Consider the following 27,585-nt stretch of genomic DNA (forward strand, 5'->3'; position numbering starts at 1 on the left):
GTTTATTAAGGATTCAGATTTTAGTCCACTTGGCCAAATACAATCCTACCTTAACCCTAACCCCATTACAACCCTTAAAAGACCTCTTGATATGTGTATTTGTGCATCAAATTTTTGTTGATTGGTAGAAGAAAAGCAAGCCTTAGAAAGCAAGGTTAGTAGAGAATTGAGAGAATCGAACCTTAAACACTTGAGTGATTAGAGTGTATACACTACCAGTGAGGGTTCGATGCTCAATTCCTTGTTCCCTGCTTTCATGAGCTATTTTCTTCTTGCAAGTCTATTTGTACTTCATTTTCATGATTTGAATTAGTGAAATTCAGTTCATATTTCTTCTTGAAGGATTTGTTTACTTTTAACTAAGTAGGTAGAAACATTTTGCATGTAGTTGCATTCATATAGATAGCTTGCATCTCATACATTCTACCATTCCTCTTCACCCCTTTATAGTTTCTCTTGAGCTTAGCATGAGGACATGCTAATGTTTAAGTGTGGGGAGGTTGATAAACCACTATTTTATTGTTTATCTTGTGCTCAATTGAGTAGTTTTTATCAACTCTTTACCCACTTATTCATACTATTTGCATGGTTTTACATTTGCCTTCCTAATTATGCGCTTTGATTGAAAACATGCTTCTTTGGCCTAAAGTTCCCTATGTTTAAATCCTCTCTTATTACCATTAGATGCCTTGATATATGTGTTAAGTGATTTCAGAGGTTACAGGGCAGGAATGGCTCAGAGGATGGAAAAGAAGCATGTAAAAGTGGAAGGAATACAAGAAGTTGGAGAAATCGCTAAGCTGTCCAGCCTGACCTCTTCGCACTCAAACAGCTATAACTTTAGCTATAGAGATCCAAATGATGCGGTTCCAATTGCGTTGGAAAGCTAATCTTCGGGGCTTCGATTTGATATATAATATGCCATAGTTTCCCTGAAGACAGGTGACGCGAACGCGTGCTCCACGCGGACGCGTCGCAGTGACGAAAAATCAGCGTGTTTGAATTCGTAACCAGCGAATTCTGGGCTATTTCCGACCCAGTTTACGGCCCAGAAAACACAGATTAGAGGCTATAAAGTGGGAGAATACATCCATTCATAATCATGCTCTCATAATTCATAATTTTAGTTTTGGATATAGTTTTTAGAGAGAGAGGTTCTCTCCTCTCTCTTAGGATTTAGAATTAGGATTCTTTTCACTTTATGATTATTTCATCTTTTGCGATCACAGGTTCAATGTTTCTTTTATTTATTTTCCCAATTAATTTATGAATATTCATGTTAGATTTGATTTCCTTTATTAATTCAATTTGAGGTATTTTCAGATTTAATTTTGCTTTGCTTTATTTACATGAATGCTTTTAATTTAATTTAGAATTCTCCCTTTTGGCTTTGGTTAAATAATTGGTGACTCTTGAGTTATCAAACTCATTATTGATTGAAAATTAGAATTCTTCCAGAATTAATTCGGGTTCCAATAACTCTAACTTTTCCCAAGGAAAGACTAGGACTTGAGGAATCAGAATTAATTCATCCACTTAACTTACCTTCATAGTTAGAGGTTAACAAAGTGGGATTAAAAATCCAATTTTCATCACAATTGATAAGGATAGGACTTTTAGTTCTCATACCTTGCCAAGAGATTTATTATCTATTTAAATTAATACAATTTACTTTCTTGCCATTTACTATTCTCGCTTTTTATCTTATACATTAAAAACCCCCAAATTTACAAACTCACAACCAATAATAAGAACACCTCCCTGCAATTCCTTGAGAAGACGACCCGAGGTTTAAATACTCGGTTATCAATTTTAAAAAGGGGTTTGTTACTTGTGACAACCAAAACTTCTGTAAGAAAGGTTGATTGCTTGGTTTAGTAACTATACTTACAACGAGTATTTATTATAACTTCTAAACTATCAATCTTCAGTTCTTTCAAAAATCCCTGAAGAAGCAAGGGAGCTAATTGAAATAGTGGCCAACAACCAATATTTCTACTCCTCAGAAAGGAACATGAATATGAAGAAAGGAGGAGTAATATAATGGAGGTGAATCAGATGGATTCTATCTTAGCATAAAACAAACTCACAACATAATAATTGGCAATTCTCACCAAGAAATTAGGAGGGATGCAAGTATTAGCCATTAACACCCAAGTAGCAACCATTTGACGTATAAGAAGGAGCCAATCTTGGAGGTGATTATGAAATGGAACAACTTAACTTTGTGGGGAATTCTTCCAGAACACACAATGACCCACATGCAAAAATATACAACCCTGGATGGAGAAATCACCTAAACTTTGAGTGGGGAGGCCGACAAAATCAGAGCCAAGACCAAAGAAGCTATAACTTCAACCACACAAATAGCTTCAAGCATCAACCAACTAACCAGAACCAATTCAAAAACTCATAAAATGCACCGGTCCAATCCCACAATAACATGCAATCATATAACAACCAATTCCACTTCCAAGTCAATCCAAGACAACCACCACTACTTCTACAACCATCCCTAGAAGCCCAAAGAATATCTAGATTGGAAGTTCTATTCGAAAAATTTATGGAAGAACAAGAAGCTCTAAAGAAGATATGGAAGTCTTAAAGCAAGGGTGGAGTCCTATCAAGAGGAGGTCAGATCCAACATATGGAATCAAGGTGCTACCATCAAGAAACTGGAAGCACAAATTGGCCAGCTTTTCAAGAAAATACCTTGGTCTACCAACACCTTTCCCAATGAGATTGTGATTAAGCCAAGAGAAGAGTGTAATGCTATTATACTTAGAAGTGGGAAGGTGGTGGAGGAAGCATCCCCAAGCTAGAAAACTCAAAAGAAAGAAGGTAACAAGGACACGAGCGAACCAAAGGAGGAGGAAAAGCCTGAATCCACTCCACCAAAAGAAGAAGAAGCTCTGAAGCCCTATGTACCAAAGGCTTCTTACCCTCAAATACTCAGAAAAGATGTGAGGGATAATCAATTCTCCAAGTTCCTAGAAATATTCAAGAAGGTCCAGATCAACATTCCCTTTTCGAAATCATTGGAGCAGATGCCTCTATATGCTAAATTCTTAAAAGAGCTTATGTCCAAAAATAAGAGTTGGAGAGATAAGGAGACAGTGGTGTTAATTGAAGAATACAATGCAATCATACAAAGGAAACTTTCCCAAAAGTTGAAAAACCCTGGGAGCTTCTAAATTCCCTGTATCATAGGGGACATCACCATCAAAAAAGCATTATGTGATTTGGGAGCCAGTATTAACCTAATGTGTATTTCAATAATGACGAAGATGAATATTGAAGAAGTTAAGCCAACTAGAATGGCACTTCAATTGGCAGACAGGTCATTCAAGTTCCCTCAAAGAGTGGTAGAAGACTTATTGGTAAAGGTAGGAGACTTCATCTTCTCAGCAGACTTTGTGGTGCTGGACATGGTAGAAGAGTTCAAAGCCTCAATTATCCTAGGAAGGTCATTACTAGCAACTGCCGAGGCAATCATTGATGTGCAAAAGGGGGAGTTAGTCCTTAGACTACATGTAGAAAAAATGGTATTAAATGTGTTTAAAGCTATGAATTACTCAAAGGAACCCCCTGAAAAATGTATGAGGTTGGATGCCATTGAGTCTCTAGTACAAGAAGTCTTAGAGGAAAATGAGCTTGATGAAGTACTGGAAGTAGATCAACAACCATGCAGTGAAGTTCTAAAGGAAAACATGATCAATCCAATCATGTTAGAGAAGAAATAAATGAAAGAAGAAGCACCCAAACTTGAGCTGAAGCCATTATCCCCCAACCTCAAGTATGCATTTCTGGGGAGTAATGATACATATCCTGTAATCATCAACCCAATATTAAGTGAGGAGCAAAAGGAGTTAATTGAGGTTCTAAAGCAACATAAGGATGCCATTGGATGGACTCTCTCTGACTTAAAGAGAACAAGTCCTACAATGTACATGCACAAAATACTCCTTGAAGAAGATGCCAAGCCTACGATCCAACCATGAAGAAGATTCAACCCAACAATGAAAGAGGTGCTATAGAAGGAAGTGTTAAAACTGTGGTAAGCAGGGGTTAACTACTCCATTTCAGATAGTTCTTGGGTGAGCCCAGCTCAAGTGGTGCTAAAAAAGCAAGTGTCACAATGGTGCGAAATGAGAGGAATGAACTAATTCCCATAAGAACTGTGATAGGATGGTGAATGTGTATAGATTATCGAAAGCTCAATGATGCCACTAGAAAAGACCACTTCCCACTTTCCTTCATTGACCAAATGTTGGAAACACTTGCTGGGCATGAATACTATTGCTTCCTGGATGATTACTCAAGCTACAATCAGATTGTAGTTGATCCCAAAGAGAATGAATAAGGGAAAGTAAGACTCATGAAAGAGAATGAAACTATATGCTAAAATGATTCTGTCTACTTGGTTAAAAGTAAACAAGTTCTCCAAGACAAATATAGTTCAGATTCCACTAATTCAAATCATAAAGTAAAGACAAGTAAACTTGTAAGAAGATAGCTCTTGAAAGCAGGGAACATAGAATCAAGCATTGAACCCTTACTAGTGGTGTATATCACTCTAACTCTCAAGTGTCTAGGGTTGATCACTCTACTCTTCTTTAGTCATGCTTTCTATACTTTATTCTTCATCAAACCAATCAACAAATTTCTAGTATATCAATGCAAACATCATGAGGTCTTTTCAGGGTTGTAATGGGGCTAAGGTAAAGGTGAGGATACACGTATGGCCAAGTGAGCTATAATATGAATTTTTGACTAACCTAAGCTCTTACCTAACACACACACACTCTATGCAATTCTAAAATCATACCTAGCTACCCAAAATTCCCACTTTTGTATAATTCCCATACTCATGTACCAAATTTTCTTTAATTTTATCACATATGCATCGATCTTTTATTAGAACTTAACATTGGGGTAATTTTGTCCCCTTATTCACTTATTTACTTAATTAATTGAATATTGTTTGTTTTTTTTTTGGATTAAAAATATAAAAGCAACATAACATATCAATGCACATGGATTTTTTTTTTAATTTTCCTGGTTTTACATGAGTAGGTACCCAAATTTCCAATATTTTGTCAATGAAATACTGTACCCTTTCATCAACCCAAGTTCCAACAGTTCCCCACACTTAATTGACACAAAATTTCTAACTTAAGCTAACCAAAGATTCAAATAAGGTAATTACTTGTTTTTCCGCTTAAGGCTAGTGATGTGGTAAAATATAGAACAAATTGGGATTAAAAGGCTCAAGGTGGCTAACAAAGGTCATTGAAAGGGTAGGCTATTTGGGATAAGTGAGTTACAACAAATGATTGCCTTAGTCATATGCAAGGATGTAAATACACTAAATAATGGACATATAGAATGGAACAAAGCGAGGATTGCAGTCATAGAGAAGAAAACACACAAGAATCAAATATTATGGTTAAATAGTGTAACCATGTAGTTAAGCTCAAGTCTCACAGGTTGTATGTTCATAGCTATAATTTATGTTCCAAATACAACTTCAAACAAGTTTAACAAAAATTTTCAATTTAAATTAGTGAAATGCTATAAAAAGGGTCTTGAAAAGAAACTCATCACTTTAACCAAGTAAAATATACATGCAAACGATTATAATCATGCAATCTATCCTATCTAATAAAAGAAAAACTAAAAAGGTTGGTGTTAAGAGCTAGAGAAGTTACCTCCGGAAGTCAGGGACTGACTTCCCCACACTTAAAGCTTGGCACGGTCCTCCGTGTCATCAGTAAGGAGCAAGGGAGGGCTGGAAGCGTCACCTCTAGTGTCTGGTTCGCCTTGGGTGCCTGTACTACTGGATGAAGGGGAGTTTGTGGTGTCCTTTGGTTCTTAAGGTGGGTGTGTACCAAGTATGAGTTCCTTCAGGTAGTCGTATCGGCGCTTGTTGTGGCGCTCCATTTGCTCTAATTGCCGATCTTACCGGTTGAGCCTCTCAAGAATCTGAAGGAAGATTTAATGGGTAGATGGTGCTTGTGGTGTAGAAGATGGTGGAGTGGAGGAGGGAGGAGGATCCAAAGATGGATCTGCAGGCCAGCTTGCAGAGGGAACTGGCGGCCTGATGTACTTCCTGTTTAGGACATACTGATCCGCTATGGGGATCATGACTTTGTGTCTCCTGCCCGAGATGACACACCTGCTGCAGAGACTAAATCTGAAACCAAGGTGGGGAAAGGCAGGTTACACGCTATCTGTACGTATCCCATGGCATTCTGGATGTGTCGGGGCAGGTTGAGGGTTGCTCTGTCAGGATGCACCAGATGAGGACAGCCATGTCTGCTGTAAAGGTCGACTTGTGGGTGCTCGGAAAGACATAGTGGGACATGATTTGTGCCCACACGCGAGCCTCCAGGGTGAGTGTCTGGGCTGGGATGCTCTTAGGTCGAGTCCTATGCTGTCCGTAGATCCACTTGCTGCCAGGTTGTGCTATGACACCAAGGACACTATTCCAGTCGAACTGGTATGTTTGGTGCTTGAGAGAGGCCTCTTGATAGGTGTCCCATCCCTCTGGACTAGGTGGAAGGTCCAATATTCTCTGTATGGCACTCTCGGAGACAGGGACTTGCTGATGACGAACGTAGACAGTTTGCAGAGTAGGCGAGTGGAAGTTTGAGTAAAACTCAATGACCCATGATAAGTTGGTCTCTCGCAGCTGTCTTTTTAAAAATCCCCATTGTCTCCTTTCTATGCGGGGCTCCACAAAATCAACAATGTATGTTGGGACAATGAGCAGACGCTCATTGTTGTAGTTCCTCTTAGCTAGGATGGGGAACATCTGTTCGCAATAATGGTTAGCAAACCGTGTGGAGTCTCGGGCGGAAAAGGCTTTCTTTGATTCATCAACTTTAATGATCCTTTTCACCCGCTTTGTTGGTGGCTTGACACTGGTAGATGGAAGTGCCTTTGCCAGTGTTCTCCTGGTTCCTCTCCTTGCTAGGGTCTTATCAGGGGCCTTCTCTTTTCCTTTCTTGGTACCCATGCCTAAAGAAGAAAGAAAAGGGGGAATATTAAATATAGATACTAAGACCGGAAGGGAGGAAATTCCAAGTGATAATGAATGCCAAAGGAAAGATGTTAGCCCAACAACATGGTAGCTACAACATGTATGTAAGACAACAATAAAGATCAAGAAGGCAATTCATAAACTTAGATGCAAGATGGTAAAAGCATGCAAGTAATAGGCATGAGAAACATGAATCAAGCATCAAGTGATAAGTGTGCCAAATAAAGGAGCATATGTAATAATGACAATTTTGAATGATATTCTCAAATACATGTTGATGAGCAGATAATTTATACGCTTTTTGGCATTGTTTTTAGTATGTTTTTAGTATATTTTAATTAGTTTTTATTATATTTTTATTAGTTTTTATTTAAAAATCATATTTCTAGACTTTACTATGAGTTTGTGTGTTTTTCTGTAATTTCAGGTATTTTCTGGCTGAAATTGAGGGACCTGAGCAAAAATCTTATTCAGAGGCTGAAAAAGGACTGCAGATGCTGTTGGATTCTGACCTTCCTTTACTCAAAATGGATTTTCTGGAGCTACAGAGGCCCAATTGGCGCGCTCTCAATTGCGTTGGAACGTAGACATCCTGGGCTTTTCAGCAATATATAATAGTCCATACTTTGCTCGAGATTTGATGGCCCAAATAGGCGTTCTAAGTCAGCTCAAGAATTCTGGCGTTTAACTCCAAGACTGGCACAAAAGCTGGAGTTAAACACCCAAACTGGCACAAAAGCTGGCGTTTAACTCCAAGAAAAGTCTCTACACATGGAAGTGTAAATGATCAGCCCAAGCACACACCAAGTGGGCCCGGAAGAAGATTTCTGCATTAATTACTCATTTCTGTAACCCTAGGCTACTAGTTTTCTATAAATAGGACCTTTTGCTATTGTATTTTCATCTTTGGATTATCTTTTGATCCTTTAATCACGTTTGGGAGGCTGGCCATTTGGCCATGCCTAGACCTTGTTCTTATGTATTTTCAACGGTGGAGTTTCTACACACCATAGATTAAGGTGTGGAGCTCTGCTGTTCTTCATGAATTAATACAAGTACTATTGTTTTTCTATTCAACTCAAGTCTATTTCTTCTCCAAGATATTCATTCGTTCTTCAACTTGATGAATGTGATGATCTATGACACTCATCATCATTCTCACCTATGAACATGTGCCTGACAACCACCTCTGTTCTACTAGCAATGGCTTGAATGCGTATCTCTTGGGTTTCTAATCTAAGATTGGAATCTTCGTGGCATAGGCTAGAATTATTGGTGGCCATTCCTGAGATCTGGAAAGTCTAAACATTGTGTGTGGTATTCCGAGTAGGATCTGGGAAGGGATGATTGTGACAAGCTTCAAACTCGCGATTGTGGGGCGTGTGACAGACGCAAAAGGATCAATGGATCCTATTCCGACATGATCGAGAACCGACAACTGATTAGCCGATGTTGTGACAGAGCATCAGGACCATTTTCACTAAGAGGACGGGATGTAGCCATTGACAACGGTGATGCCCAACATAAAGCTTGCCATGGAAAGGAGTATGAATGATTGGAAGAAGGCAATAGGAAAGCAGAGGTTCAAGGGGAACAAAGCATCTTCATACACTTATCTGAAATCCACCAATGTATTACATAAGTATCTCTATCTTTATTTTATGTTTTATTCATCTTTTAATTATCAATCCTCCATCACCATTTGAATCTGCCTGACTGAGATTTACAAGATGACCATAGCTTGCTTCAAGCCGACAATCTCCGTGGGATCGACCCTTACTCACGTAAGGTTTATTACTTGGACGACCCAGTGCACTTGCTGGTTAGTTATGCGAAATTGTGACAAAGTGTGATTCACGTTTGAGAGCTCCAAGTCTTTGGCACCATTGTTGATGATCACAATTTCGTGCACCAAGTTTTTGGCGTCGTTGCCGGGGAAGGAACAAATGAACAAACAACAATTTCGCATTTGTTTCCGGCAACAACAGTGCCAAGTTTGGTCCGGCAACAACACCAAATTTTTGGCGTCGTTGCCGGGGATTGTTCGAGTTTGGAGAACTGACGGTTCATCTTGTTGCTTAGATTAGGTATCTTTTCTTCAGAATTTTTAAGAATGAATTCTAGAGTTTCAAGGTGATGTTCCCACCATCACAAAAGCTGATTGATTCTCATCAATTTAGCTATTGAATATAATGTCTTGCTGAAGCTTGGCCAAACATGTCTAATCCTTTTTAGACTGAAGCTTTAGACTAACATTGCATGATTCTTGTAATTCTTATTAAAAGTTTTGATTCCCTTTATTTTCTTTTCTATATAATTTTCAAAAAAAAAAAATACAAAAAAAATGTTAAAATCATAAAACCCAAAATATTTTATGTTTCTTGTTTGAGTCTATTGTCTAATTTTAAGTTTGGTGTCAATTGCATGTCTTTATCCTTCTAAATTTCGAAAATTTATACATATTGTTCTTCATTGATCTTCAAGTTGTTCTTGATGATTTCATTGCTCTGATCTTCAAATTCTCTTGTTTTGTATGTTTTGTTGTTTCCTACATGCATTTTTACATTGTTATAGTCCTTAGTATACAAACTTTTAAGTTTGGTGTCTTGCATGCATTGTTTATTTGATCTTAGTTGCATTTTTATTGATTCCCATCATCAAAAATTCAAAAATATTTTTTAAAAACTATGTCTTTTCAAGTCAATAATAGAGAGAATTGAAGAATCAGAATATTCAGCAGAGGAATCAAACAGAAAAAGCCGGGCGTTCAAAACGCCCAGTGAAGAAGGAAAACTAGCGTTTAAACGCCAGCCAAGGTACCTGGCTGGGCGTTTAATGCCCAAAAAGGTAGAGATTTGGGCGTTAAACGCCAGAATGGGCACCATTCTGGGCGTTTAACGCCAGGATGACACTAGAGGGAAGATTTTGTTTTTAATTCACATTTTTTTCAAGTTTTCATAATTTTTCAAAATCAAATCTTTTTCAAATCATATCTTTTCAATCATATCTCTTTCAAAATCAATTTCTTTCCATTTTATATTTATTTTTACTATTTTCAAAAATCCTTGCTTCAATTCAAGATTTACTTCAAAATTTCAAGTTGTTACTTGCCTATTAAGAAAGGATCAAACTTTAAATTTTAGAATCATATCTTTTAATTTCTTGTTAGTCAAGTAATCAACTTTAATTTTTAAAACTTTCTCTTTTTAATTTGACTTTCAATCATATCTTCTCAATCATATCTTTTCAATCACATCTTTTTCAAAATTAATTTTCAATAATATCTTTTTGATTTCTAATTTCAAAATCTTTTCAAAAAAATCACTTAATTTCTTTCCCAATCTTAATTTTCGAAAATATCAATCAAATTTTCAAATTTCTTTTTATTATTTCAAAATCTTTTTAATTTATTTTCGAAAATTCTTCCCCTCTTCCCACAACCTTCTATTTAAGGGACTAAGACTCCTCATCAAGGTGCAATTCGAACTCTGTCCCTCTTGATAAGTTCGAATTCCCTCTTCTCCACCTCCTCCTTCTACTCTTCTTTTCCTTTGACACCTCAAGGAATCTCTATACTGTGACATAGAGGATTCCCTACTTTCTTGTTCTCTTCTCTTTCATATGAGCAGGAGCAAAGATAAAGGCATACTTGTTTAAGCTGATCCTAAACATGAAAGGACCTTGAAGAGAAAGCTTAGAGTAAGCTTAGAGTGGAAGTCCAAACCGTTAGACAGAAGGATGGTGAGTCCCTCTATGAAGCTTGGGAGAGATACAAGTAATTGATCAGAAGGTGCCCTTCTGACATGCTTTCAGAATGGAGCATCATAAGAATCTTCTATGATGGTCTGTCTGAACTATCCAAGATGTCATTGGATAGCTCTGCTGGAGGATCTCTTCATCTGAAGAAGACGCCTGCAGAAGCTCAAGAACTCATTGAAATGGTTGCAAATAACCAATTCATGTACACCTCTGAAAGGAATCCTGTGAATAATGGGTCAACTCAGAAGAAAGGAGTTCTTGAGATTGATACTCTGAATGCCATATTGGCTCAGAATAAAATATTGACCCAACAAGTCAATATGATTTCTCAGAGTCTGTCTGAAATGCAAGTAGCAACAGGCAGTACTAAGGAAGCTTCCTCTGAAGAAGAAGCTTATGATCCTGAGAACCCAGCAATGGAAGAGGTGAATTACATGAGAGAATCCTATGGAAACACCTATAATCCTTCATGGAGAAATCATCCAAATCTCTCATGGAAGGATCAACAGAGACCTCAACAAGGTTTCAACAACAAAAATGGTGGAAGAAACAAGTTTAGCAATAGCAAGCCTTTTCCATCATCTTCTCAGCAACAGATAGAGAATTCTAAGCAAAACCCCTCTGACTTAACAACCATTATCTCTGATCTAATCAAAACCACTCAAAGTTTCATGACTGAAACAAGGTCCTCCATTAGAAATTTGGAGGCACAATTGGGTCAGTTGAGTAAGAAAATTACTAAACTCCCTCCTAGCACTCTCCCAAGCAATACAGAAGAGAATCCAAAAAGAGAGTGCAAGGCCATAACCACATCTCACATGGCCGAACATGGATAGGAGGAAGAGGCAGTGATTCCCACTGAGGAAGACCTCAATGGACGCCCACTGACCTCTATGGAGTTCCCTAATGAGGAACCATGGGAATCTGAGGCTCATTCTGAGACCATAGAGATTCCATTAAATTTACTTTTGCCATTCATGAGCTCTAATGAGTATTCTTCCTCTGAAGAGGATGAAGATGTCACTGAAGAGCAAGTTGCTAAGTACCTTGGAGCAATCATAAAGCTAAATGACAAGTTATTTGGTAATGAGACTTGGGAGAATGAACCTCCATTGCTCATCAAAGAACTAGATGACTTGACTAGGCAGAGATTACCTCTGAAGAGACAAGATCATGGAAAATTCTCAATACCTTGTACCATAGGCACCATGACCTTTGAGAAGGCTCTGTGTGACCTAGGATCAAGCATAAAGCTCATGCCTCTCTCTATAATGGAAAAGCTAGGGATCATTGAGGTACAAGCTGCAAGAATCTCACTAGAGATGGCAGACAATTCAAAGAAACAGGCTTATGGACTTGTAGAGGATGTCTTGGTGAAGGTTGAAGACCATCACATCCCTGCTGATTTCATAGTCCAAGAGACTGGGAAGTGTATGGATGAATCCATCATCCTTGGCAGACCCTTCCTAGCCACAGCAAAAGTTGTGATTGATGTTGACAGAGGAGAATTGATCATTCAAGTGAATGAAGACTCCCTTGTGTTTAAAGCTCAAGGATATCCCTCTGTCACCATGGAGAGGAAGCATGAAGAGCTTCTCTCAATACAGAGTCAAACAGAGCCCCCACAGTCAAACTCTAAGTTTGGTGTTGGGAGGCCACAACCAAACTCTAAGTTTGGTGTTGAACCCCCACATTCAAACTCTAAGTTTGGTGTTGGGAGGTTTCAACATTGCTCTGAACATCTGTGAGGCTCCATGAGAGCCCACTGTCAAGCTATTGACATTAAAGAAGCGCTTGTTGGGAGGCAACCCAATCGTTACTATTCTATGATAGTTTTCTATTTTCTATTTTCTATGTTTTCTGTAGGTTGATGATCATGTGAAGTCACAAAAATAATTGAAAAAGCAAAAATAAAGTGAAAAACAAAATGAAAAATAGAACACCCTGGAGGAGACAGTTACTGGCATTTAAATGCCAGTAAAGGTAGCAGAATGGGCGTTAAACGCCCAGTCTGGCACCATTCTGGGCGTTTAACGCCAGAAATGGGCACCAGACTGGCGTTTAACGCCAGGAATGGGCAAGAAGCTGGCGTTAAATGCCAGAAATGGGCAGCAGCCTGGCGTTTAACGCCAGGATTGGCAGAAAGGGGCGTTTTACACGCCACTTGGTGCAGGGATGAGATATCCTTGACACCTCAGGATCTGTGGACCCCACAGGATCCCCACCTAGCCCACCACTCTCTCTCTTCTTCACCCATTCAGCAAACACCTCAATACCTCTTCCCCAAAAACCCCTCACCTATCAAATCCCACCATTCTCTTCACCACTCACATCCATCCTTCATAAAACCCCACCTACCTCACCATCCAAATTCAAACCACTTTCCCTCCCAAACCCACCCATAATGGCCAAACCATACACACCCCTCTCACCCCTATATAAACCCATTTTCACTCCTTCATTTTCACACAACCTAAACACCACTTCTCCCCCTTGGCCAAACCACAAAGCCCACTCTATCTCCTCTATTTCTTCTTCCTCTACTCTATTCTTTCTTCTTTTGCTCGAGGACGAGCAACCTTCTAAGTTTGGTGTGGTAAAAGCTAAAGCTTTTTATTTTTCCATAACCATTTATGGCACCAAAGGCCGGAGAAACCTCTAGAAAGAGGAAAAGGAAGGCAAAAGCTTCCACCTCCGAGTCATGGGAGATGGAGAGATTCCTCTCAAGGGTGCATCAAGACCACTTCTATGAAGTTGTGGCCAAGAAGAAAGTGATCCCCGAGGTCCCTTTTAAGCTCAAAAAGCGCGAATATCTGCAGATCCGACATGAGATCCGAAGAAGAGGTTGGGAAGTTCTCACCAACCCCATTCAACAAGTCAGAATCTTAATGGTTCAAGAGTTCTATGCCAATGCATGGATCACCAAGAACCATGATCAAAGTGTGAACCCGAACCCTAAGAATTGGCTTACAATGGCCCGAGGGAAATACTTGGATTTTAATCCGGAAAATGTAAGGTTGGCATTCAACTTACCCATGATGCAAGGAGATGCACACCCCTACACTAGAAGGGTCAACTTTGATCAAAGGTTGGACCAAGTCCTCATGGACATATGTGAAGAGGGCGCTTGATGAGCGGATAATTTATACGCTTTTTGGCATTATTTTTAGTATGTTTTTAGTAGAATCTAGTTACTTTTAGGGATGTTTTCATTTGTTTTTATGTTAAATTCACATTTCTGGACTTTACTATGAGTTTGTGTATTTTTTTGTGATTTTAGGTATTTTCTGGCTGAAATTGAGGGACTTGAGCAAAAATCAGATTCAGAGGTTGAAGAAGGATTGCTGATGTTGTTGGATTCTAACCTCCCTGCACTCAAAATAGATTTTCTGGAGCTACAAATCTCAAAATGGCGCGCTTCTAATTGCATTGGAAAGTAGACATCCAGGGCTTTCCATCAATATATAATAGTTCATACTTTGCTCAAGTTTAGACGACGCAAACTGGCGTTCAACACCAGCTCTCTGCCCAATTCTGGCGTCCAGCGCCAGAAACAAGTTGCAAAGTGGAGTTCAACGCCCAAACTGGCACAAAAGCTGGCGTTCAACTCGAAGAATGACCTCTCCACGTGTAGACTTCAAGCTCAGCCCAAGCACACACCAAGTGGGCCCCAGAAGTGGATTTATACATCAATTACTTACTTCTGTAAACCCTAGTGACTAGTTTATTATAAATAGAACTTTTTATCATTGTATTCGTAGTCTTGGTTACTCCGGTTCCCCTCTGGGGCCGAGACCAATGAACTCCATTATCACTTATGTATTTTCAATGGTAGAGTTTCTGCACTCCATAGATTAAGGTGTGGAGCTCTGCTGTTCCTCAAAGATTAATGCAAAGTACTTCTGTTTTCTATTCAATTCATCTTATTTCGCTTCTAAGATATTCATTCGCACTTCAACCTGAATGTGATGAACGTGACAATCATCATCATTCCCTATGAATGTGTGCCTGACAACCACTTCCGTTCTACATTAGATTGAATGAGTATCTCTTAGATCTCTTAATCAGAATCTTCGTGGTATAAGCTAGATTGATGGCGGCATTCATGAGAGTCCGGAAAGTCTAAACCTTGTCCGTGGTATTCCGACTAGGACTCTGGGATTGAATGACTGTGACGAACTCCAAACTCGCGAGTGCTGGGCGTAGTGACAGACGCAAAACGATAGTAAATTCTATTCCAGTATGATCGAGAACCTCCAAGATGATTAGCCATGCAGTGACAGCGCATCGGACCATTTTCACAGAGAGGAATAGGATGCAACCAACGACAAGGGTGATGCCTCCAGACGATTAGCCGTGCTGTGACAGAGCATTTGGACTATTTTCTCGAGAGGATTGAAAGTAGCCATTGGCACCGGTGACATCCTTACACAAAGCCAGCCATAGAAAGGAGTAAAACTGATTGGATGAAGACAGCAGGAAAGCAGAGGTTCAGAGGAATGAATGCATCTCCATACGCTTATCTGAAATTCTCACCAATGATTTACATAAGTATTTCTATCCTTATTTTAGTATTAATTTCGAAAACTCCATAACTATTTTATATCCGCCTGACTGAGATTTACAAGGTGACCATAGCTTGCTTCATACGAACAATCTCTGTGGGATCAACCCTTACTCACGTAAGGTTTATTACATGGACGACCCAGTGCACTTGCTGGTTAGTTATGTGAAGTTGTGAAGATATGTTTAGACCATGGTTCTGTGCATCCGTTTTTGGTGCCATCGCCAGGGAATCAATTTCGAGCAATAATTCACAACCTGAGTAACAATTTCGCATACCAAGTTTTTGGCGCCGTTGCCGGGGATTGTTCGACTTTGGACAACTGACGGTTCATCTTGTTGCTCAGATTAGGTAATTTTCTTTTTGTTTTATTTTCAAAAATTTTTCAAAAATCTTTCAAAGATTTTCTCATCTGTTTTCGAAAAAAATAAAAAAATGTTTTCAAAAATATTTTTTTCTTCAGAATTTTTAAGAATGAATTATAGTGTTTCATGAAGCATGTTGAAGCCCGGCTGGCTATAAAGCCATGTCTCAATTCTTTTGGACTCAAGAGAATAGCTTCTTTATCTTTCTTAGCAAATTGGCTGCTGAATGTAAAGTTCTACTAAAGCTTGGCTGGCTATTAAGCCATGCCTGACCCTTTGATTGGAGCTTTAGACTAAAGAGCATAAGATTCCTGGAAGTCATATTAAGAATTTCGGAATCCTTATTTTTCTTTTTCAAAATGATTTTCGAAAAAAAATTAAAAGAAAATACAAAAAAAAATTTAGAAAATCATAAAAATCAAAAATATTTTTTGTGTTTCTTGTTTGAGTCTTGAGTCATGTTATAAGTTTGGTGTCAATTGCATGTTCATCTTGCATTTTTCGAAAAAATTCATGCATTCATAGTGTTCTTCATGATCTTCAAGTTGTTCTTGGTAAGTCTTCTTGTTTGATCTTTGCAATTGCATGTTTTGTGTCTTTTCTTGTTTTTCATATGCATTCCTGAATTCTTTATGTCTAAGCATTAAAGAATTCTAAGTTTGGTGTCTTGCATGTTTTCTTTGCATTAAAAATTTTTCAAAAATGTGTTCTTGATGTTCATCATGATCTTCATAGTGTTCTTGGTGTTCATCTTGACATTCATAGCATTCTTGCATGCATTCATTGTTTTGATCCATAACTTTCATGCATTGCATCATTTTTCTTGTTTTTCTCTCTCATCATAAAAATTCAAAAATAAAAAAAAATATCTTTCCCTTTTTCTCAAAATTTCGAAAATTAGATTTGACTTTTTCAAAAATTTTTAAAATCTAGTTGTTTTTATGAGTCAAATCAAATTTTCAATTTAAAAAAATCTTATCTTTTTCTTAATTTTACATCATATTTTCGAAAATAACATCATCAATTAATGTTTTGATTCAAAAATTTCAAGTTTGTTACTTACTTGTTAAGAAAGATTCAAACTTTAAGTTCTAGAATCATATCTTACGATTTCTTGTGAATCAAGTCATTAATTGAGATTTTAAAAATCAAATCTTTTTCAAAAACTAATTTCTATCATATCTTTTCAAAAATATCTTCTTATCTTACCTTTTTCAAAAAAATGATTGCAAAATATCTTTTCTAACCTCCTAACTTCTTATCTTTTTAAAATTTGTTTCAACTAACTAACTAACTTTTTGTTTGTTTCTTACCTTTTTCAAAACTACCTAACTAACTCTCTCTCTCTAATTTTCGAAAAAATCTTCCCTCTTTTTCAAAATTTCTTTTTAATTAGACTAATTATTTTATTTTTTATTTGAATTTTCGAAAAACTACTAACCTTTTTCAAAAACTATTTTCGAAAATCACTAACTCTTTTTCAAAAATTATTTTCGAAAATTCTCTCCTCCTCTCATCCCTTTCTATTTATTTATTCATCTACTAACACTTCTCTTCATCTCACATCTCTGCTCCTATCATCACCTTTGTGTTTGGATTCTTCATTCTTCTTCACCCCTATTCCTTTTCTTCTTCTACTAACAATAAGGAACCTCTTTACTGTGACATAGAGGATTCCTCTTCTTTTCTTTTTCTCTTCTCTTTCTTATGAGCAGGGACAAAGAAAAAAACATTCTTGTTGAAGCTGATCCAGAACCTGAAAGGACTCTGAAGAGAAAACTAAGAGAAGCTAAATTACAACAATCCAGAGACAACCTTATTGAAAATTTTGAACAAGTAAAGGAGATGGCAGCCGAACCCAACAACAAAAATGCAAGGAGAATGCTTGGTGACTTTACTGCACCTAATTCCAATTTACATGGAAGAAGCATCTCCATTCCTACCATTGGAGCAAACAATTTTGAGCTGAAACCTCAGCTAGTTTCTCTGATGCAGCAGAACTGCAAGTTTCATGGACTTCCATCTGAAGATCCTTTTCAGTTCTTAACTGAATTTTTGCAGATACTCTGAATTTAAGTTTGGTGTTGTGATGAGCGGATAATTTATACGCTTTTTGGCATTGTTTTTAGTATGTTTTTAGTAGAATCTAGTTACTTTTAGGGATGTTTTCATTTGTTTTTATGTTAAATTCACATTTCTGGACTTTACTATGAGTTTGTGTGTTTTTTTGTGATTTCAAGTATTTTCTGGCTGAAATTGAGGGACTTGAGCAAAAATCAGATTCAGAGGTTGAAGAAGGATTGCTGATGCTGTTGGATTCTGACCTCCCTGCACTCAAAATGGATTTTCAGGTGCTACAGAACTCAAAATGGTGCGCTTCCAATTGCAATAGAAAGTAGACATCCAGGGCTTTCCAGAAATATATAATAGTCTATACTTTGCCCAAGTTTAGACGACGCAAACTGGCGTTCAACGTCAGCTCTCTGCCCAATTCTGGCGTCCAGCGCCAGAAACAAGTTGCAAAGTGGAGTTCAACGCCCAAACTGGCACAAAAGCTGGCGTTCAACTCGAAGAATGACCTCTCCATGTATAGACTTCAAGCTCAGCCCAAGCACACACCAAGTGGGCCCCGGAAGTGGATTTATGCATCAATTACTTACTTCTGTAAACCCTAGTGACTAGTTTATTATAAATAGAACTTTTTATCATTGTATTCATAGTCTTGGTTACTCCGGTTCCCCTCTGGGGCCGAGACCAATGAACTCCATTACCACTTATGTATTTTCAACGGTAGAGTTTCTGCACTCTATAGATTAAGGTGTGGAGCTCTGCTGTTCCTCAAAGCTTAATACAAAGTACTGCTGTTTTCTATTCAATTCATCTTATTTTGCTTCTAAGATATTCATTCGCACTTCAACCTGAATGTGATGAACGTGACAATCATCATCATTCCCTATGAACGCGTGCCTGACAACCACTTCCGTTCTACATTAGATTGAATGAGTATCTCTTAGATCTCTTAATCAGAATCTTCGTGGTATAAGCTAGATTGATGGCGGCATTCATGAGAGTCCGGAAAGTATAAACCTTGTCCGTGGTATTCCGAGTAGGACTCTGGGATTGAATGACTGTGATGAACCCCAAACTCGCGAGTGCTGGGCGTAGTGACAGACGCAAAAGGATAGTAAATTCTATTCCAATATGATTGAGAACCTCCAAGATGATTAGCCATGCAGTGACAGCGCATCGGACCATTTTCCCGAGAGGATTGAAAGTAGCCATTGGCACCGGTGACATCCTTACACAAAGCCAGCCATAGAAAGGAGTAAGACTGATTGGATGAAGACAGCAGGAAAGCAGAGGTTCAGAGGAATGAATGCATCTCCATACGCTTATCTGAAATTCTCACTAATGATTTACATAAGTATTTCTATCCTTATTTTAGTATTAATTTCGAAAACTCCATAACTATTTTATATCCGCCTGACTGAGATTTACAAGGTGACCATAGCTTGCTTCATACCAACAATCTCCGTGGGATCGACCCTTACTCACGTAAGGTTTATTACTTGGACGACCCAGTGCACTTGCTGGTTAGTTATGCGAAGTTGTAAAGATATGTTTAGACCATGGTTTGTGCAACCGTTTTTGGTGCCATCACCAGGGAATCAATTTCGAACAATAATTCACAACCTGAGTAACAATTTCGCATACCAGCGCTCAATGGAAGAGAGATTCAAGAGGGAAGCCGGTTCAACTAAGAAGGCATGACCTCAAGCCCGTGGCTAGGGGATGGTTGGAGTTCATCCAATGTTCAATCATTCCCACTAGCAACCGGTCCGAAGCTACTATAAACCGGGCTATCATGATACATAGCATCATGATTGGAGAGGAAGTGGAAGTCAATGAGGTTATATCCCAAGAACTCCACAAGGTAGCGGACAAGTCCTCTCCTTTGACAAGGTTAGCCTTCCCTCATCTCATTTATCACCTTTGTAATTCAGTTGGAATTGACATAGAGGGAGACATTCGCATTGATGAGGACAAGCCCATCACTAAGAAAAGGATGGAGCAACCAAGAAATCCCACTCATGGACAAGAGCATGAGGAAACTCCTCATCATGAAATCCCTGAGATGCCTCAAGGGATGCATTTTCCTCCACAAAACTATTGGGAGCAAATCAACACCTCCCTAGGAGAATTAAGTTCCAACATGGGACAACTAAGGGTGGAGCACCAAGAGCATTCCATCCTCCTCCATGAAATAAGAGAAGACCAAAGAACCATGAGAGAGGAGCAACAAAGGCAAGGAAGAGACATTGAGGAGCTCAAGCACTCCATAAGATCTTCAAGAAGAAGAACAAGCCGCCATCACTAAGGTGGACCCGTTCTTTAATTTCCTTGTTCTTTATTTTCTGTTTTTCGAATTCTTATGCTTTATGTTTATTTATGTTTGTGTCTTTATGATCACTAGTGTCTAAGTGTCTATGCCTTAAAGCTATGAAAATGAATCTATCACCTTTCTTAAATGAAAAAAATGTTTTTAATTGAAAAAGAAAAAGAAGTGCATGAATTTCAAATTTTAAAACAGTTTAATTATTTTGATGTGGTGGCAACACTATTGTTTTTCTGAATGAATGCTTGAACAGTGCATATTTTTGAATTTGATTGTTTATGAATGTTAAAATTGTTGGCTCTTGAAAGAATGATGGGAAAAGGGAAAATGTTATCTGATGATCTGAAAAATCATAAAATTGATTCTTGAAGCAAGAAAAAGCAGTGAAAAGCTTGCAGGAAAAAAAAAAGAGGCGAAAAAAAAGAGAGAGAGAAAAGAAAAAAGAAAGAAAAAGAAAAGCAAGCAGAAAAAGCCAATACCCCTTTAAACCAAAAGGCAAGGGTGATAAAAATGATCCAAGGCTTTGAGCATCAGTGGATAGGAGGGCCCACAGGAATAAAATCCTGACCTAAGCGGCTAAACCAAGCTGTCCCTAACCATGTGCTTGTGGCGTTAAGGTGTCAAGTGAAAACTTGAGACTGAGCGGTTAAAGTCGAGGTCCAAAGCAAAAAGAAGAGTGTGCTTAAGAACCCTGGACACCTCTAATTGGGGACTCTAGCAAAGCTGAGTCACAATCTGAAAAGGTTCACCCAGTTATGTGTTTGTGGCATTTGTGTATCCGGTGGTAATACTGGAAAACAAAGTGCTTAGGGCCACGGCCAAGACTCATAAAGTAGCTGTGTTCAAGAATCAACATACTTAACTAGGAGAATCAATAACACTATCTGGATTCTGAGTTCCTATAGCTGCCAATCATTCTGAACTTCAAAGGATAAAGTGAGATGCCAAAACTGTTTAGAAGCAAAAAGTCAAAAGCCCCGCTCATCTAATTAATACTGATCTTCATAGATGTTTTTGGAATTCATTGTATATTCTCTTCTTTTTATCCTATTTGATTTTCAGTTGCTTGGAGACAAGCAACAATTTAAGTTTGGTGTTGTGATGAGCGGATAATTTATACGCTTTTTGGCATTGCTTTTAGTATATTTTTAGTATATTTTAATTAGTTTTATTATATTTTTATTAGTTTTTATTTAAAAATCATATTTCTGGACTTTACTATGAGTTTGTGTGTTTTTCTGTTATTTCAGGTATTTTCTGGCTGAAATTGAGGGACCTGAGCAAAAATCTTATTCAGAGGCTGAAAAAGGACAGCAGATGCTGTTGGATTCTGACCTCCCTGCACTCAAAGTGGATTTTCTGGAGCTACAGAGGTCCTATTGGTGCACTCTCAATTGCGTTAGAAAGTAGACATCCTGGGCTTTCCAGCAATATATAATAGTCCATAATTTGCTCGATATTTGATGGCCCAAACAGGCGTTCCAAGTCAGCCCAAGAATTCTGGCGTTTAACTCCAAAACTGGCACAAAAGCTGGAGTTAAATGCCCAAACTGGCACAAAAGCTGGCGTTTAACTCCAAGAAAAGTCTCTACACATGGAAGTGTTAATACTCAGCCCAAGCACACACCAAGTGGGCCCGGAAGAAGATTTCTGCATTAATTACTCATTTCTGTAACCCTAGGCTACTAGTTTTCTATAAATAGGACCTTTTGCTATTGTATTTTCATCTTTGGATTATCTTTTGATGCTTTGATCATGTTTGGGAGGCTGGCCATTCGGCCATGCCTAGACCTTGTTCTTATGTATTTTCAACGGTGGAGTTTCTACACAGCATAGATTAAGGTGTGGAGCTCTGCTGTTCTTCATGAATTAATACAAGTACTATTATTTTTCTATTCAACTCAAGTCTATTTCTTCTCCAAGATATTCATTTGTTCTTCAACTTGATGAATGTGATGATCTGTGACACTCATCATCATTCTCACCTATGAACATGTGCCTGACAACCACCTCTGTTCTACTAGCAATGGCTTGAATGCGTATCTCTTGGGTTTCTAATCTAAGATTGGAATCTTCGTGGCATAGGCTAGAATTATTGGTGGCCATTCCTGAGATCCGGAAAGTCTAAACCTTGTCTGTGGTATTCCGAGTAGGATCTGGGAAGGGATGATTGTGACGAGCTTCAAACTCGTGATTATGGGGCGTGTGACAGACGCAAAAGGATCAATGGATCCTATTCCGACATGATCGAGAACCGACAGCTGATTAGCCGATGTTGTGACAGAGCATCAGGACCATTTTCACTGAGAGGACGGGATGTAGCCATTGACAACGGTGATGCCCAACATAAAGCTTGCCATGGAAAGGAGTATGAATGATTGGAAGAAGGCAATAGGAAAGCAGAGGTTCAAGGGGAACAAAGCATCTTCATATGCTTATCTAAAATCCACCAATGAATTACATAAGTATCTCTATCTTTATTTTATATTTTATTCATCTTTTAATTATCAATCCTCCATCACCATTTGAATCTGCCTGACTGAGATTTACAAGATGACCATAGCTTGCTTCAAACCGACAATCTCCGTGGGATCGACCCTTACTCACGTAAGGTTTATTACTTGGACGACCCAGTGCACTTGCTGGTTAGTTGTGCGGAATTGTGACAAAGTGTGATTCACGTTTGAGAGCTCCAAGTCTTTGGCGCCATTGTTGATGTTCACAATTTCGTGCACCACATGTGGATCACATGTGTTGTGAAAAAGAGGCATATAAGTAAAAGAGTTTAAGAAAATAGGATTTAAAGTGCCATAAAAGCTTTTTCACAAACACGTGGTGTGCAAGGAATAATAAGAATGAAAATAATGTAATCCAAATGTATAAGAGAGCTAAATTAAAATATCAATTGTCAAATCACTCATAATGTTCACAAGCTTCATGAAAGTAAGGTAGGACCCAAATAAAATTCTAACACGAACATGAAAAATGCATGGAAGAAGAAAGAAAAAGAAATTATGAATGTTAAAGAAAAAGAAGAAGGAAACATAAAGTAAGATAATAATGAAAGAAAAGTAAAAGAGGAAGAAGAGAAGAACCTTGATGAAGAAGATGAAGAGGGAAGAAAGAAAGTAATAGAAAGTAAGAAAGAATAAGGAAGAAGAAAGAAAGAAGAAGAAGAAGAAGATAATTAGGATTGAGAAGAATTAGGATTGGAGGGGTGGAAGATTTGAAATTAGGCGCTGAGGTGTTTAAGTTGTGCGTCGCATGCTACGCGTATGCATGCTTTGCGCGTACGCATGGATCACATTTTTTCCAATCGACGCGTGCGCGTCAGGGATGCGTACGCGTGACTTAAATTGTGCAATTGGCGCGGAAGTAGCCTCATGCACGCACAACTCTCTGTTCATTACGTGCGTTTGCAAAAATTTGGGGCGATGCGTGTGCATCAAGGTCGCGCACGCGTGGATGGGCTGGATGGCAAAATGACGCGTACGCGTCAGGAACGCGTACGCATGACAGGATTTGTGCGCCTAGCACAGCTCCAGCCCCACACCATCACAACTCTCTGCCAAAATCCTCATTTACGCCGATTTCATCATCCACGCGTACGCGTGCTTAACGCGTACGCGTGGAGTGCCAAAATTTCGATCGACGCACACGCGTTAGGGACACGTACGCGTGAGTCAGTTTGTGTGCAATGCACCCTTCCTGTGCCACTCCGCGCAACTCTCTGTTGAATCTAAATGTTGCACGCACACACATATGACGCGTACGCGTCAGTGACGCTTGCGCGTCGTGTGCGTTTTTTTAATGCAGAATACAGTATGCAGCTAATTCATGCAGAGACGAGAAATGGATACTGAGAAAAACAAAACAAAACAAAATAAAATAAAGTTAAGAAGGAAACTGAAAGATCGTACCATGGTGGGTTGTCTCCCACGTAGCACTTTTCTTTAACATCCTTAAGTTGGACGGTCCACTAGCTCAGTTTTCTACTGTGGGGGGATCTTCCAAGAGGAAGATCTCCAGCTCCTTGTTTTTCTTCATCTTCTCACCATGGTATAACTTCAAGCGATGTCCATTGACCTTGATGAATTTGGAGCTTGAAGGATGACTCAAGTGAAAAACTCCGTATGGCTCTGCCTTCTCTACTCTGTAGGGACCTTCCCATCTGGATCTCAGCTTGCCTGGCATGAGCCTCAGTCTGGAGTTATAAAGGAGAACCCGCTCCCCAGGTCTGAATTCTCTCCTTTTGACGTGCTTATCATGCACAACCTTCATCTGCTCTTTGAATAGTCTCGAGTTATCATATGCCTCTAGTCGAAGGGTCTCCAGCTCTGCTAGTTGCATCTTCCGTTCAGCGCTGGCCCTCTCAAATCCCATGTTAATTTCTCTCACTGCCCAGAATGCTTTGTCTTCTATCTCTACTGGGAGGTGACATGCTTTTCCATAAACCAGGTGGAAGGGGCTCATCCTTATAGGTGTCTTATATGCTGTCCGATATGCCCAATGTGCATCTTGTAGCCTGGTGCTCCAGTCCTTCCTATGAGGCTTGACCATCTTCTCCAGGATACGCTTTATCTCTCTGTTAGACACGCTCATGATTGCTCATGGTGATCCAAAGCGACAGATAATATGGTTTCTAACAAAGGAGACAACAGTGTTAGCATCATCAGTACGGGTAGGAATCGCTTCCACCCACTTAGAAACATAATCTACAGCTAATAGTATATATGAGAAACCGCTTGAGTTTGGAAATGGACCCATGAAGTCAATGCCCCAAACATAAAAAATTTCACAGGATAGCATAATTTGCTGGGGCATCTCATCCCTCTTGGATATATTACCAAATCTCTGGCATGGGGAACAAGATTTACAGAAGGCAGTAGCATCTTTAAAAGGAGTAGGCCACCAGAATCCACAATCTAGAATTTTTCTAGCTGTTCTTTGAGGGCCAAAATGTCCACCACTCTCAGATGAGTGGCAGGCCTCTAAAATGGACTGGAATTCTGATTGAGGCACACACTTCCTAATTATCTGGTCAGTACCATACCTCCAGAAATAGGGACTATAATATTTGGACTCACTTTTCAGCTTGTCCCTTTGATGCTTAGTAAAATTGGGAGGGAAGGTATGACTAACTAGATAATTAGCTACAGGTGCATACCAAGAAACTACTTCAGATACTACATGCAAGCTATCAAAAGGAAAAGCATCATTGATAGGAGTGGGGTCAGCCTTAATGTGCTCAAGGCGACTCAAGTGGTCCGCCACTAAATTCTGAGAACCACTTCTATCCTTAATTTCTAAATCAAATTCTTGCAGCAGCAGTATCCAATGTATTAGCCTTGGTTTGGACTCCTTTTTAGCTAATAAATACTTTAGAGCTGCGTGGTCTGAGTACACTACCACCTTAGTACCAAGTAAATAGGCTCGGAATTTATCCAGAGCAAAAACAATAGCCAGAAGCTCTTTCTCAGTGGTAGTGTAATTAGACTGAGCAGCGTCTAATATCTTTGAATCATATACAATTACAAAAGGATCCTTACCTGCGCGCTGGGCTAGCGCCGCTCCTACATCATGGTTGGAGGCATCACACATAATCTCAAAGGGCTAGCTCCAGTCTGGTCCTCTCACAATTGGAGCTTGAGTCAAGGCGATCTTCAGCTTATCGAACGCCTCTATACAGTCCTCACTCAGCTCGAATTCAACATCCTTCTGCAGCAGTCTGGATAAGGGCAGGATTTTTGTTGGTTTAGAAACTATACTTACAACGCGATTATATTTTTATAAAATTTCTTTATTGGCAGAAATCAGTTCGTCAATAGACAAAGGCATAATACTCACACACGCTCCTAAATCACACATGCAGTCAGAAAATATTACACCCCCAATGGTACAGTTAACCATGCATGGTCCTGGGTCACTACATTTTTCAGGTATATCCCCTATTAAAGCAGATATGGAACTACCTAAAGGAATAATTTCTAATTCATTAATCTTATCCTTAAGCATGCACAAATCCTTTAGAAATTTTGCATAGTTAGGTACTTGCAGTATGGTCCGAACCTCAAAGTGATGGCATTGATGCCACCCTTGGGGTTGGGTAAGGGTTGAGAAGAAATTCCACTGGAGCTTGAAGGCTGGTTTGTGGGAGTAGGTAATGAATCTATCCGGGAGACGAGAGCTTGTAAAGTGGCATTCAGACCATTTAAAGTAGAGTTCAGTGTAGTCTAAATGTCTTGTTGTCCTTGTGCAAGAGAACAAAGCATTTCGTCATTAGATGAGGAAGGACGGTAAGTGATCTAAGGGACCTGGTGTTGGTTGTACTGAGGTCCTTGGGACTGCCTTAGGTGAGGTGCTCTGTAAGGCTAGTTCTGATTCTGCTGTTGATAGGAATGGTTCTACTGATTCTGGTTCTGCTGGTTGTTATTATTATTCCACCTCTGATTTCCCTGGTTGTGTCTGCCTCCTCTATTATAGTTGTCCCTCCAACCATGGTTGGAGTTATCTCTCCAGCCCTGGTTGGAGTTGTCTTGCCACCCTTGGTTATAGTTTCCACCTTGGTTGTAGTTGCTGCCTTATTGATATGAGCTTTGATTTGGGCGGTCATAGAAATTGTGAGTAGCTGCCAAGGTGTTGTCCTCTTGTTGGAGCTACGGACACTCATCAGTGTAATGACTATAGCATGCGCATATCCCGCACACTCTCTGAGGAACCAGTTGTTGACTATGTTATGGTGAGGGAGGTTGAGATTGTTGTTGATTCAGATTTATCTGCTTCAGTAGGTTGGTCATCTCACACAGACTCTGTATGAGAGCAGTAGTCTCAATGCTAGAGGAAACACAACAGCCTTGGGGTGGCTGTTCCTGTGCCTATGATTCCGGGTGGACTCAGCTAGGTCGCTGATCAGTTGCCACGCTTCATCTGTGGTCTTGTACTTTTTCAGAGAACCATTACTAGCACCATCCAATGTAGTCTTATCCTGAGGCCTCATTCCTTGTGTGAAGAAGTTGATCAACACTAGCTAGTCAATCATGTGGTGGGGGCATGCATCCAGCAGACTCTTGAAGCACTCCCAGTACTCATAAAGGGTTTCAGATTCACCTTGGATGATACAGGAAATCTCCTTCCTTAGTCTGTCTGTAACTTCAGCCGAAAAGTATTTTTCCAAGAATTCTCTCCTGAGCGTGTCCCAGTTGGTAACAGTTGCTTCAGGTTGTGAGTAATACCACTCCCTCGCCTTTCCCTCAAGAGAAAACGAGAAGGCGATTAGTAAAACAGAAGTTTCATCTGCACCATGACACCGAACAGTAGAACAGGCTGTCTGAAAATCCCTGAGGTGCTTTATAGGCTCCTGAGCAGGTAAGCCATGAAACTTAGGTATCAGGTTGATTAGCGCAGTCTTCAGTTCAAAATCTACAGCCAGATTTAGGTGACGCGCTTGATACGGTTA

The 27,585-nt window shown here is 39.3% G+C and overlaps 2 non-coding genes across 2 annotated transcripts; one reads left to right on the forward strand and one right to left on the reverse strand.

The window, feature by feature from the left end:
• Window positions 1-10,746: 10,746 nt before the first annotated feature.
• Window positions 10,747-10,854, reverse strand: LOC148571120 (small nucleolar RNA R71). Its single transcript, XR_015908251.1, has one exon. It is a non-coding gene; the product is annotated as a small nucleolar RNA R71 (small nucleolar RNA).
• Window positions 10,855-27,162: 16,308 nt separating this feature from the next.
• LOC148571121 (small nucleolar RNA R71) lies at window positions 27,163-27,270 on the forward strand. The gene has a single exon (XR_015908931.1). It is a non-coding gene; the product is annotated as a small nucleolar RNA R71 (small nucleolar RNA).
• Window positions 27,271-27,585: the final 315 nt, after the last annotated feature.

The sequence above is a fragment of the Arachis ipaensis genome, chromosome B3 (genome assembly GCF_059453495.1).
Source record: "Arachis ipaensis isolate K30076 ecotype BB chromosome B3, ASM5945349v1, whole genome shotgun sequence".
Taxonomy (NCBI): Eukaryota; Viridiplantae; Streptophyta; class Magnoliopsida; order Fabales; family Fabaceae; genus Arachis; species Arachis ipaensis.